The sequence below is a fragment of the Argiope bruennichi genome, chromosome 1 (assembly GCF_947563725.1).
Source record: "Argiope bruennichi chromosome 1, qqArgBrue1.1, whole genome shotgun sequence".
Lineage (NCBI taxonomy): Eukaryota > Metazoa > Arthropoda > Arachnida > Araneae > Araneidae > Argiope > Argiope bruennichi.
In genome coordinates, this window is record NC_079151.1 from 32,793,764 (window position 1) to 32,807,582 (window position 13,819).

Genomic DNA, 13,819 nt, shown 5'->3' on the forward strand with positions numbered 1-13,819 from the left:
GCATTTCTGCGATATTCCGGATATCGGATTTGAATCACATCATTGACAAAAGGAATGACTAAGGAATGACGGATTAGAACGCGAGGTATTCCACTCCTCAGTCGGATCGGAGAGGTTGACACATCGTTGCTTACTTAATACGCGTGTTTGTTTCTGCTCGAAAAGTGCGCCACGTGCGTAACGCGGACAAGGTCCCCTCAAGCTGCGAACAGATCCGTCAGTGGTCAGTCGCGAAGGTCGCTTTCGAGGAAATGACTCTGCAGTCTTGTCACACTTTGGATTCATGTACACGGTTCCGGTTAATTGGAGAGCGTTACGAGAATGGGCCGTTGCTCCGTTCTTACCTAACGTCATTCCGCGGCGCCTTCATAAACACCTGCTCATTAGAATTCCAATCCACTAGATGGAGTTCGAGATTGCCGTCATCGAGTATTGTTGCCTACATGCTTATACCGTAGTTTTAGTTCTGAAATAGTTAGTGGGAAATGGAGCAAGCAGGAATAATTAAGGGTTGACAATGAAAGAAATGTTTGATTCTGAAATACCATAGATTCCAGTAGTGCTATTTTTAATACACGCGTACAATACGCGCTTTTAGGTTCGTACCAAGGTAACTCTTAGGTCCCTGGTTGAACTGCCAAAGTTATGTCCTTTCCCGATGCGTGCTCGGCATTTTTATTGATTTTTCATTCCCTCCAGTAACAAGTATCCTCTAAAAATTTTTTAAAAGATTAGAAGATTTTTCAATTTTTTTTAATTAAAATGATATATTCTGGAAAAATAATACGCGCATTTAATATATTTATTGGTGATTTTTCAAATCCTTAATTAAATGTAAACAATATGCCATTAAATAAAAAATTCTTGCATGAAGAAATTATAAAAGCATACTTCACTGTCTTTTGCCCATCTTAAGAAAAGAAAAACAAATTGACATACACCAAAAATGAGATCTGTCAACCAATCAGCGTAATTAAATTAAATTTGAATATTGCCTTGTTTCTGGCTGATAAATAACAGTCAGTGAGATTACGTATCAGTGACCGACCCATTTATTCATATTTGCAATAGTATTGACGAAGAATATTCTAGACAACAAATTAAACGTATCGATACTACAACTATTGCAAGTATGTATTTTTAAAAGATTTTTCCTTCATTTGTAATTTCTAATTAGCAAGAAAAAGCTTATTTTTCAATTCTTTTTTTTTAATTTATTTATAAAGTAGATTATAGCACCTTAACTTCTTAAACTATATCAATGATCATTTTGTCCACTCCCTTTGCCTGCATCCTTAGCAGAGGTCAATTTTAGCACTTCTTGGTACAGTCCTATTCATAGATGATATTTTTCGTCATCTAATCTGTAATATAATACTTGTTTTACAAAACCAGCTTGACGGTGTTCAATTTGTAATGAAAAGATTATCTTCCATATTTCTCACATTGTATTAAAAAGATTTTAATTTTTTTAGAAATTTTGCAAATAAGAATTTAACAAATTTGACTTTATTTTAAATACAACTAACTGATTATTTAATTTTGAGCAATCTGACAACTGACCATAAAATTTTGACAATCTGATAATTGACCATAAGGCACTTGCACCGCCCTATCTTACATACATTACGCCACTGCGCGTTGCAAAATTTAATGTTATAGATACAGTGACTAAAAGTACAATCCAAGACATTGGTTAGTTCAGAGGAAACTGAGCTTGGACAAATTCAAAACAATTAAATCGGAAACATTAAAATAATAATAAAAAAAGGGAAATAAAAAAATAGAGCATCACAAAGGAACATGAATAAAATATCTTACTATTACTTTAATTATTATTCTATTTGGTTGATTAATCTATCGTTAAGAATATATGGAATGACTAAAATAATGGTGACATTATTCTTGTTAATAATAAAGAATTTGGTACCATATTTTCCATAAACTAATTATTTGAAAAATTAAGTCTAATTAATCTTTCATAATATAAATTATTTACTGAGTACTTTAAAAATAGAATATCAATATTGCGTCATAGATCCAGTTACAAAAATTGGTATCCCAACTGGTTCTCTGAAGTGTTTCATAAATTTGACTATTCATTACTTTTAGCACAATTACAACAAAAGTATTTTTTATTCTTGAATCAATATGTGGCATTGCAAATACTATATAATTTTTTTTCTTCTTCCTTTGTCTCCTTATATATGACATAAAAGTGCATCGTGTTAATTTTTAATCTTTTTGAAACCAAGATGTTTTAATGCTCTTGCATCGGATTTTTCTCCAGTGGTTTGTTTCATTTTCAGACTGCGGTGATAAATTTTATTAACTAAATTCCTTCTGGAATTTCCCAATTAAAGCAACTCTTTGTGGTCCAGTCTACGCAAATGTTATAATTAAAAAAAACCGTTCAACTTCATCTATAAACTATTTTAAGAAAAATAATTTAATAAATTATAATAAGTTTCTTCTCTAAGGATTTAATAACATATTTTGAAAATTACTTTAAAAGCAAAGTTAGGCAGCGTATTTGATATCATTAAATTATTTACTTGGTGCTATCTAAATACCTGTATAAAATCTTATGTAAAAATTTGATAACTGCAACCGCGTAGCGCTTATCAATTAAAATTATTCCACAAATCACTCTGGCATCGTTGCTATTCAAGATGCTCAAATACTTAATAAAATTAAAATTAAGATTTAGATAATTTAACAGAATGTCTGTACGAGGTATCCCCTTTATGCGTATGCTCATAAAGCATGATTGTTGAAATAAATTATTCATTTTCCTTTATGATATTTATACTCGGCATCATGCACTTTTCAAGAACTTACTTAAGAAAAATTACTTAAGGACGAATGATCACCTAAAAACCCTAAAGTTCCTGCACTTCTTCCGTCGCTGAGAAATTAAACTTCAAATATAATTTAAAATAATTATGAATGTTGGAAATTTTATACGCTTTCTCGCCTTACTTTCAATCGTATCGCTTATTATTTCAAACTAGTCGCCTTTGCAGGCCAGAAATATTTGCCGTTTACTATCATTTAAATAATTTGTTTATGAATATAAATAAACATTAATAAATTTTCGGACTATACCAAATGCATTTTTAATTTAATATAAGTAATATTAAGAGTAATTTATTTACAGAAGCAATATGAAATATGAAACTGAAGTAAGAATATTTTTAACTAATAGCAGGCAATTCCAAAGAGTCTGTTTTTGATATGCATGTGAGCTGAATTGAGAACTGAAACATTGCCAGTGAGAGAATAGAGACTTTTCATCAAATTATTGATAAGAAAAATAGTTAAAGTACAAACTATAAATAAATGATACAACTTTTATGTTCCAAACATCTCTTATTCATAACTTAATATATATGATTCCGTCCAAAAAAAATATTTTTGCGCACAGAATTGCTGCAGACATCCAGCCGTGTTATTTCAATGACTTCACGTCTGTGCTGTGAAACAATGAAAACGATGTAAATTTCAATCCAACAATTAAATCTAGTGTCTAGAATTTGCGAAAGAAAAAAAAAGAATATTTAAAAAATTGCCAAGATTACAGAAAAATTTGCACCACATTTAAATTGTAACATTCGGAAAATAATTTTACTTTTTAAAATAGAGTAAAATTTCAAATTTGTGCAATAATATTTTCTGAAATTATATAGAGAGAGTCAATTTTTATTTAATTATTCTAATTAAATTTACATGAAATTAATTATTCTAATTAAAAACGCCCCTAGATGGACTTTCTAATTCTACAATATATATATCTGTCAAATTTGGTAGCTCTAAATCAAATGGTCTCCCCTATATTACGGCAACATATATGCGTACTCATTCTGCTTCACTATTCATAGAGATGATAAAAGTGCATCGGTGATTGTAAAAGTGAATCGGTTAATTTGTGTTCTGACGGACAGACTACTACCAGATTTGGCCCAGTTATACTTTAATGAGAAGAAATACGTACTTCGGGTTTTCTTTCAATTAAAATTTAAACTAATTAGAAATCAAACAAAATTTTGATGGTTCTCGTTATAACATATCATTTTGCAATAAATAAATAAGTAAAAATAAAAATAAAAATAAAATCTCTTACTGTCCTAACCTTTAAAAAAAATTATCTTTCATGTTCTAGTTTAATTTATTATCGAGTAAAAAATAATTCACTTGACCCCGTTGGAGAAGACACGTTGATAAAAATCCTTCCCTACACATCAAGCTTAATAGCAGCAAATGACACAAAACTAAATGACTATTGTGAAACGAAATCGTACAAATACGCAGGTGTATTGCCAGTGAAGGTCGTAAACTTCTCATTAGTTTGTTACAAAGTCTATTCGGCATTGTTAAACAAGTTTAACGTCGATTGCTACATCTTGCTTGCTATTATTGACATCGGAATTGTAATTTTTTTTTTTTTTTTCGGTATCGGGAGGAGAATATGAGAAAGAGTTTCGACTCTCTTCTGTTTACCAAATAATATCATCCTAGACGAAAATTTAATTTTAATTTCGTTTTCTCGGTTACGAAATCCATTAAATCCTTTGACCTCATATGCCAGCTTTGTGAAGTGTATTTTTCTCTTTTGTACTTATAAATAAACGAAATAATTTATCAAATATTTTTTTAACTAAGACCTGCCTTTTAATCATAACTCAGAATGGAAATTCTAATACTTTTATACTCTGTTGCGATTCGCTTTATGAATAAAAAAAAAAAAAAAAAAATTTAAACCGAATTTGAAAACATCGTAGAATAAACATATTTTCAGTTTGATTTTGTATTTATACTGTTTCTAAAATTCCGAAATTCGATAAAAATCAACAATTTTCATGTTATGATTACAAACCAAATTTGTTTCATTCGTTCGATTTTTGAGTTATTGTATTCGTAGTATGGAAGACGTAATTCTAGAAATATTTTTTTTAGGGTTCATGAGATCCGAAAAGTAGAGATTTAACAAAATGCAGGAATTAAATTTTTTGCACGATTGCAATATTTCTCCTTGTATATTTCTTATTTGAGAAAATAAAAATATTTTCGAACTACCACAGATAAGGGACGAGTTCGATTATTGCAGCTGTCCAAAGTTCCTATTACTTCATCTTAATTTCTTCCTTTTTGATTCTATATTTATTCTTTCTGCTAATATTAACTTGGTATTTTTACTAATTTGGTTATATTACACACACACACACACACATATATATATATACATATATTATACATATGATATATATGCATATATTATACATATGATACATATACATATAAGCATTATTTTATATGAAGCAGAATGCAGTTTCGAAGACAGTGAAGAGACTTTCGATTTTGTGACGTCGTTTTATTTCATCCCGGAGAAGCGCGTATTATGTACAAGCAGAAGCGACGAGCAACACACACAACACAGAACGACACAGTAAGAAATGAGGAAAAAGCTCTTGAACATTTTATCCCTGATCTTATATAACCTGAGATATTGATAGGGAAAATATATCTCCATAGTGCTTATATATAATGAGATTTCGATAGGAATTTTCTCTATACGCGCCGACGAGGCAAAGGAATCACAGGGATCTTTTAAAAAAGAATTTGTCACGTCAGCGGTATTTTGTCCCTTCACTCGGAGTGTGGGAAAGTTGGGCTTTTAGCCGATTCAGCAATTTTACAAAGCTTCTCTTGAATTAATTAAGTACAGAAAGTGGAATTGGATCAGGAAATAACAGAATATTTTAGAATGAAGTTACTACGGGCTAAATTAAAATAAAACCTTGGAAATTAATTAAATTTAAATTATAGTTTAAAATATCATTACATACATATATTATACATATGATACCTATACATATATTATACATATGACATATTTTTATAATATATATATTTTATATATTTACATATTATAAAAATGTTGGCTATTTTTTCTGAATTTAGGCATCAAAAATTCTCGCCAAATTACTATCAAAGAATTAATTTGTTTTCAAAAAAACGTAAGATAAAATTGTTAAGATAACAGAAACATTGCTATTATTTTTAAAAATTCCAAATCCATTTGCAAACCACATTGCTCATTAAAATGACGTTTTGGAGATAATTTATCGTTTGGTTTAAAAAAGAGCTGCGGTTTAAAAAACCCTCCTCAGAAATTTGACGTTTCGTGTTTATTCTGCAGAACTGTACCTCACTAATGACGCATCAGGTTTAAATGGTTATTGCACTTCCTGTTGTTTCCACTCAATTTTAGTTAACCAAATGGTTATTCTAGCTCTTGTATTTCTCGCTCATACTGTTATCACAAGATAAGAAAAGATACCTGCTCTCAAAAGATAAATTGCATTTAGGAACTTCTTTTGACTCTCTGTTAAATTTTTAAAATGTTACTAAAAATAATTTAAGGTATAGAATTGCATTTCTGGTATATTTCGGAATCGATTTAATGCCTAACTTCAACTGTGATAAACGTAAAGTAAACTTTAATGATATCAATTTCAAAGTTTACCAAAAAATGTTTTAGTGTATTCTGTAATTGCAAAAAAAAAATCTATATATTTACTACATTTTAATTAGGTATTGAGAATTTTATTATGTAAATACAATAAAACAAATACAATCTCATCTCTGATTTCGTTTCCGGACACATTTTTATGCGACAGTCTTGATAAGTTTTCATATATTATGCTTCCTTGAATCCAAAAAATGTATTTTAATTAAATTTGTGTCTGTCTGTCCAGATGTCCAATAACCACAATAACATATAGAACAGAAATGCTGAAACCCAGTACATATCTATCAAATTTAGAACAAAATCTGCCAAAGAGTAATTTTTCTGATTGTTAGTCAATCTATACTAATTAAATATGGTATGTGGTCATCATTAACTCAAATGATCTGAACAATTAGTACCAAAAGTTTAACATGAACAGATACTGTTCTGAATGTATAATCTGTAAGAATTATTACTAATGGCTTTAGTCAATTAGTATATATATGTTAGAACACGATAACTCAAAAAAAAAGAGCAGCCGAATTTAATTTGGTGTGTGGTCGTCCTTAACTAAAGTGATCGGAGTAATTGGTATCAAAAGGTCAACATGAACAGGAACAGGTCTGAATGCATAGTTCTGTAAGAATTATTACTCTTGGCTAATTGGTTTATGCCATGGGTAAGATTCATTAAGTAATCATGAATCTAGATAGTGTTTAAATATTAAAATACTTATGGCTAGAAAGTGCTTAAGTAATAAAAAGCTTCAGCAATGTACCAAACCCTAATTTTTTTTAACAAAAAAAATTTCCAAGTGTCTTTTTATTGAAAGGAACAGTTTTCCTCAGATCAATCTGTGTTAAAATGCTTGTTAATTCTTTTATCCTTTTTTAACTTACCACTTTGTTCATTATCATATTTTTTGACAAAATTATTAATGTTAAATAAAATTTTGAACTTGGAGTTCAAGGAATTATTTGTAATTTTCATATATTTATGAAAAATAGAGATCTTGGTAGATACTATTATTAATATTTTAAATGATCGAAATTCCTTAGGTTGATCAGATGAAATGTTCGCTTTTCAAGTTAAACATATAATTACACACCATGAAACAATTTGCGTTCAGTTTTGTAGAATAGAAAAAAACCGAAGATGTACTTTAAATCTCTTATCTTTTACCGATTTGGTCCATGACTTGTCACAAATCTACCAATCTGGCGAAAAGATCATATACTAAATTTCCCGATTCTAGCTTTTTTAATTTATCATGTCCGCATATATACGAAGAGATTGTAAATTGTCAACCCGATAACAAACTTTTATATAGAACTAGAATTATGATGATGAAATCATCTATCAAACTTCATGATTCTAATTCATTGTCTTTTTAGAATTGCCATATTCAGATAGACAAAGATAAGCAGTCATTTATTTTACGTCTAAAATTTACAGATAAATATGGATGTTTTAAAGACTTCCTGCCAAATTTCATCTATCTAGCTTAATGCATGTTTGAGATGTTACACTCACCAACAAACAAGCAAATATATTTGAAAAAAATTCTGGTCAATGAGGGAAATCCGGAATGGAGTTCCTTTAAAATCTCAAATAAAGACTACAACATCCACCTATTTGGATATTTCATATATGACAATTAAAGTCACTAATTAATTAAAATTTACACCATTTTATTAAATTTCATTATTTATCTTCGCAATCGGGTAATTTAATTAAACTGGTACATATAGATTATTAATACATAAATTTCGAAAAATCTAAATAACTTTTAAACTAAGCAATCAATATTCCCAAGAGTCTACAAATACGACGGAGGATTCTTTCAATTACAGATTCATAATTATTCTAATAATTCTTTTTATGAATGTAGTGATATTTTCGCAACCGATAAACGGATCATTAGCAGTAAGAAGGTAGTCATTAGCACTCATTTCAGTTTATCAACTCCGGGCTGCAAATGAATATCAAAATTCCTATAGCGAAGACCACATTTCCATTAAGTCATCAAACAAGTCATTAGCACTTTCGGTGGCTCAAAATGGCAGAATCGATGATTTTTTTTTATTTATTTGTATATTTGCGCATGTGTGTATAATGGCATTTAAATGACAATCTCATCGATCATACTCTTCAAAACTGTCAGATGAATGGTCTGGAACTTCGCGTACTTTTCGATTGCGAAGAGTTCGCACAATTTACTGCTTTGTCTGTGAAAGTGGAAGAAAGGGAAGTTAGCATAAGGTAAGATGTTATTTTCTTTTAAATAAGTAAGTTCGAAATGAATTTTTTGTAAAGAATGTAATAAATTACTAATGTTGGTTTAATTGTGGCATAACACAAATTGAAATAAAACACCGAGAAAATATAAAATTCACCAGCTAAAGGCCAAAAGAAATTTGAAAATCGGAAGAAATATTTATTTATTTATTTGACTAAAAAGAATTATGAAGATCCAAAATTTATATTTCAAACATTTATCAGATCTGTTCAAAATCGTGTAAATACCTTAAGAAATATATCACCTAATTCCTGTAATAAAGAATATAAGAAATAAGTAATATTTATATTCAATCTCAAAATACTAGGACTCGACTAAAAATAACATGCCGTTGTTTTAACAGTAGTATAATATGAAATAATGATAACATCATATTATTGTATATATATATATATATATATCTCTGTGTGTGTGTGTGTGTGTGTGTGTGTGTGTGTGTGTGTGTGTGTGTGTGTGTGTGTGTGTGTGTGTGTGTGTGTGTGTGTGTGTGTATTGATGTTTTTAATGAACAGACAGCTTCTGCAAGTTCCAGAACTAAAAGATATATTTAGAAATTATTAGAACAAACAAATTTGAATAAAAAATATACATTATTGTTATGAAGTTTTTTTGTAAGTCGTTTTTGTCAAAATTTGGAACTGGAAAATATAATAATTAAAACTGTAAATATAAGTATTAAAATGTAAATAATACAAATAAAAAAAATTGTAAGTTTATAAAATATGCTCACACGAATAAATTTCAGACGGTTTTATAAGAAAAACTATTTAGAAATTAAAAATTTTAGATTACAAAATCGATATTTTAGCCAAAAATCGATTTTTCAACGTATAGACATCGATTTTCTAACGTAACTTTCTAGGCTATAACTATTAATTGAAAGAGAACTGTGTTCAATTTTGGTTCTGTTCATAATTCTGAATTCACGACATAAAATCGCCAGGATATTGCAGACATACACGCAAACATTTCCTTTTTTAAGCCTTAATTATCTCAAAAATAGATCAAAATTAATTATATTCTTTTATAAAGTTGAAATTCACATCTAAAAGCCAAACTTTTCGCAGAAAATCATTCAAAAACTTGAAACTGTGCAACTCGCGCAGATGGAAAAAAAATCTGAATTAAAAAAATTCTCGTAATAAAAGCGTATTGCTTAATACGTCATATCAGTTCATGCGAAGCCTTAGTATACTCAAATCTAAAAATACAAAGCAAGACTTAATTTGGAGCAGTAGAGAAAGCGCTCGAGCCGTGTCATTTAAACGCCCTTGCAATTTTCGAACGTTAACTTAGATTTGATTCTTTTTATTCCTTTTTGTAGTAGAGGAAAAGAATCTTTTTGGCGCATCTGTTCTTCATCATGAATGTTTACAGAAGAAATTCAATTCCATCTGTCGCATACTGTCATGCTTGCTACAAAAACTAATTAATTTCATGGCTTCTGAATAAATCAATTCAATTGGACAAAATGATATTAAACTCTGACTTAAAAAAAAAACAGCGGAGCAAAACTTATTATTAAAAAAAAATACGCGTCCCCCCCAAAAAAAATTTATATTAAGTACAATAATACGAAGCTTTCATATAACTCTACTTATGTTTTCTAACTTGTATTAACATTATATCTATAGAAATTTATTTTTCATTCCATTTATTTTTTAATCCATCCTATCAAATTCTTACGTTTCTATGTAGAATTTTATCAAAATGAATAGGAATAAATCGAGACCAAGACAAAATGGCGTATTAACGACGGCGACTGGTGATGCATTGAATGAATTTCCCCCTTTAAACACATTAGCACAAAAAAATAATTCGAAAGACTTCAGTGCTGATTCGTTTTTAAGATCTTTTAAATTGCGATTCGAAGAAATGTTTCAAAATATTTTATCTTATATCTCGTCTGACCTGTGTTCAGTAACTTTAGAAAATCATTATCATATTTATAGGCTTAAAATCTTACTGTTACGTTAGAAAGTAATAAATTTTTCCTAATGTCACTGTTATTAAATTGAGATGTTAGCAAAAGGCATTTTGGGTTTAATCACTTCAATAACAGATAATAAGATTGAAGGGAAACGTTAAGTTTCTGTTGTGATCTGATTTACTTTCGTTGAAGGAATTGAAGCGTTGAAATAATCTTACCTACACTCGTATTTCAACTGTAACCAAATTAAGAAAAACGAAACATCTATAAAATTCAAATATTTAAAGAAAACCCGATACGAATTTAATTGCTTTATTTCTGTTATCGGAGTCTTATCTTTCAACTGTAAAGCATTTTATCTTAACATCGTTATAACATAAGAAAGATTTTGAGGATTATTTAAAATCTATGAAGCCATCACATTTTTGTGGCTTACCATTAATGAAATAAAATAAACCATAACAAACTATTCTTTTTTTTATTACTACTTTAAAGAGATACTTGTCTCCTAAACTACTCAAGCTGTTTCGAAGCAACAACGAATTCAGTGGACGTTTGAAGATAAATTTTTATAGGAGTCTAGAGAGAAATTATAATAATACAATAAAACTTTTCTCACTTGAAGGTACTTTGAAGGACTCTTAATAGTTTTCTCAAATAGTGAGACAACTCGTAAATTATTAAATGGACTTGAGTAGTTGTCTCCTAATCTACTCAAGCCGTTTCGAAGCAACAACGAATTCAGTAGACGTTTGAAGATAAATTTTTATAGGAGTCTACAGAGAAATTATAATAATACAATAAAACTTTTCTCACTTGAAGGTACTTTGAAGGACTCTTAATAGTTTTCTCAAATAGTGAGACAACTCGTAAATTATTAAATGGACTTGAGTAGTTGTCTCCTAATCTACTCAAGCTGTTTCGAAGCAACAACGAATTCAGTAGACGTTTGAAGATACATTTTTATAGGAATCTAGAGAGAAATTATAATAATACAATAAAACTTTTCTCATTTGAAGGTACTTTGAAGGACTCTTAATAGTTTTCTCAAATAGTGAGACAACTCGTAAATTATTAAATGGACTTGAGTAGTTGTCTCCTAATCTACTCAAGCTGTTTCGAAGCAACAACGAATTCAGTAGACGTTTGAAGATAAATTTTTATAGGAGTCTACAGAGAAATTATAATAATACAATAAAACTTTTCTCATTTGAAGGTACTTTGAAGGACTCTTAATAATTTTCTCAAATAGTGAGACAACTCGTAAATTATTAAATGGACTTGAGTAGTTGTCTCCTAATCTACTCAAGCTGTTTCGAAGCAACAACGAATTCAGTAGACGTTTGAAGATAAATTTTTATAGGAGTCTACAGAGAAATTATAATAATACAATAAAACTTTTCTCACTTGAAGGTACTTTGAAGGACTCTTAATAATTTTCTCAAATAGTGAGACAACTCGTAAATTATTAAATGGACTTGAGTAGTTGTCTACTAATCTACTCAAGCTGTTTCGAAGCAACAACGAATTCAGTAGACGTTTGAAGATACATTTTTATAGGAGTCTAGAGAGAAATTATAATAATACAATAAAACTTTTCTCATTTGAAGGTACTTTGAAGGACTCTTAATAATTTTCTCAAATAGTGAGACAACTCGTAAATTATTAAATGGACTTGAGTAGTTGTCTCCTAATCTACTCAAGCTGTTTCGAAGCAACAACGAATTCAGTAGACGTTTGAAGATAAATTTTTATAGGAGTCTACAGAGAAATTATAATAATACAATAAAACTTTTCTCATTTGAAGGTACTTTGAAGGACTCTTAATAATTTTCTCAAATAGTGAGACAACTCGTAAATTATTAAATGGACTTGAGTAGTTGTCTCCTAATCTACTCAAGCTGTTTCGAAGCAACAACGAATTCAGTAGACGTTTGAAGATAAATTTTTATAGGAGTCTACAGAGAAATTATAATAATACAATAAAACTTTTCTCATTTGAAGGTACTTTGAAGGACTCTTAATAATTTTCTCAAATAGTGAGACAACTCGTAAATTATTAAATGGACTTGAGTAGTTGTCTCCTAATCTACTCAAGCTGTTTCGAAGCAACAACGAATTCAGTAGACGTTTGAAGATAAATTTTTATAGGAGTCTACAGAGAAATTATAATAATACAATAAAACTTTTCTCATTTGAAGGTACTTTGAAGGACTCTTAATAATTTTCTCAAATAGTGAGACAACTCGTAAATTATTAAATGGACTTTAGTAGTTGTCTCCTAATCTACTCAAGCTGTTTCGAAGCAACAACGAATTCAGTAGACGTTTGAAGATAAATTTTTATAGGAGTCTACAGAGAAATTATAATAATACAAAAAAACTTTTCTCATTTGAAGGTACTTTGAAGGACTCTTAATAATTTTCTCAAATAGTGAGACAACTCGTAAATTATTAAATGGACTTGAGTAGTTGTCTCCTAATCTACTCAAGCTGTTTCGAAGCAACAACGAATTCAGTAGACGTTTGAAGATAAATTTTTATAGGAGTCTACAGAGAAATTATAATAATACAATAAAACTTTTCTCATTTGAAGGTACTTTGAAGGACTCTTAATAATTTTCTCAAATAGTGAGACAACTCGTAAATTATTAAATGGACTTGAGTAGTTGTCTCCTAATCTACTCAAGCTGTTTCGAAGCAACAACGAATTCAGTAGACGTTTGAAGATAAATTTTTATAGGAGTCTACAGAGAAATTATAATAATACAATAAAACTTTTCTCATTTGAAGGTACTTTGAAGGACTCTTAATAATTTTCTCAAATAGTGAGACAACTCGTAAATTATTAAATGGACTTTAGTAGTTGTCTCCTAATCTACTCAAGCTGTTTCGAAGCAACAACGAATTCAGTAGACGTTTGAAGATAAATTTTTATAGGAGTCTACAGAGAAATTATAATAATAGAATAAAACTTTTCTCATTTGAAGGTACTTTGAAGGACTCTTAATAATTTTCTCAAATAGTGAGACAACTCGTAAATTATTAAATGGACTTGAGTAGTTGTCTCCTAATCTACT

The 13,819-nt window shown here is 29.3% G+C and overlaps 2 protein-coding genes across 3 annotated transcripts in view; one reads left to right on the forward strand and one right to left on the reverse strand.

Moving 5' to 3' along the window:
- The window catches only part of LOC129977851 (trace amine-associated receptor 1-like), a 103,817-nt gene that overhangs the window by 41,178 nt on the left and 48,820 nt on the right, over positions 1 to 13,819 (reverse strand). The gene's annotated exons all lie outside the window — the stretch shown is intronic.
- LOC129978115 (WAS/WASL-interacting protein family member 2-like) overlaps positions 8,675 to 13,819 on the forward strand; it is a 79,659-nt gene continuing 74,514 nt past the window's right edge. Inside the window, exon 1 of the mRNA XM_056090621.1 lies at positions 8,675 to 8,773. The gene's annotated coding sequence lies outside the window, so the exon portion shown is untranslated. The remainder of the gene's footprint in view (positions 8,774 to 13,819) is intronic.